Source organism: Ptychodera flava, chromosome 15 (assembly GCF_041260155.1).
Source record: "Ptychodera flava strain L36383 chromosome 15, AS_Pfla_20210202, whole genome shotgun sequence".
In the NCBI taxonomy this organism is placed as follows: Eukaryota; Metazoa; Hemichordata; class Enteropneusta; family Ptychoderidae; genus Ptychodera; species Ptychodera flava.
Window position 1 is genome coordinate 39,647,776 of NC_091942.1, and position 1,474 is coordinate 39,649,249.

The window sequence follows — 1,474 nt, forward strand, 5'->3', positions numbered from 1 at the left end:
TATCAAAATTTATTCCTTCGGTGAAATCCCATGAAAGAAAATTCAGAACCAACAGTTTTTTCCAAATCAAGCACTGTTTTCTATATGTCACCATTAAAAGAAACTGACAATAGCCATAACTATTGATGATTTTTAAATTTTATTTTATATGTCAATTGCATGCCTGTTCTTGCTCTACTCTCTAAAGTATGTTGAAATACACTATTTAGCTTGACTTGTCAACACAGTGTGTATCAAGTTAGCTGTATTTTATTGTTAAGGCCAGAGAAAAAAAAATCTCGTTCATCGGATTTTTTGGACCAAGTTCCAGGAGCGGCGAGCGAATTTTTTTTTTATTTTTTTTAGGCCGAAGGTAAACGCGGTTCTCTGGCATTTTTGCACAGATGCAGACAAGGCAAGATAATTGTTTCCCTTTTTACCAGAAATATCTCAGACAAGAAACACTGATACTGGTAACTGAATTCAATACTATATTTCCAAACAATAACATAGTGTTTGCACAACATATTCTGAGTATTTCAACATTCTCTCAGAATAAAACTGAAATATACAGCAAATCACTGAAATCCAACAATTCAGTATTGTCCTTTAATATTGTCCTGGTGGGACCTAGCATCTGAGTTTTTTTCATTTTACTTTGGCCCCATGTTTTGGCCTCTTTACCACTGTCTCTACACATTTTACACAATGGTCTAACAACACTGTACTGTGATCGGAGTGAAGTTATATAGTCATCATTCAGAAGGCTGTCTTGTACTCCACAAAAGAAACAGCAAGCTTAAAATGATAATATCAACGCAACCATGTGTTTTGTCATTGCCGTAAATTTTTATACTTTCGATGGAATTTTCATTCAATTGGATGCACCGTCTATCTGTTGTCACGATCTTGTTGAACAAATCGCCGAACGTAATATCAGGACAAACACTGAATAGCGTCTTTGGAACTAATTGTTGGCCATCACGTCGAATGTTGGCGATCACATTAATACTCATCATGTGACATGTACTAACCTTTACAAAACGAGGAAATTTCTGGCCAAATCGACCCACTTTGCGCCATGATTCGCCAAATTCAGACGTCACAACAACGTGTTGGCGGTCAACTATTAAGGTCCAAACACGTCGGAAGTCTCATTCAAAATCCCGTGCCCGCGAAAACCCGACAAAGTGTAGGGCGCCACCAGCGGCTGTACTAATAATATTTATAATGCGGAAGTGAGAATTTGCTGCGATTAAAAAAAAATTCCAAATATGCCAAAGTAGAAGCGGCGATTCTGATGAACAATTTATTTTTTCTTCCTGGCCTAACATAAAATCTTAGTCCATACCAGAATTCACCTGTCAATAATTAAAAGGCAGTCAATACTTGTACATACTGGGTTCTTGAGTGGAATACTGTTTACCTCAACATGCTTTGGGTAGAAGAACAATAACGTGAAAACAACGTTAAAAACCAAAACAATGGACAAAAA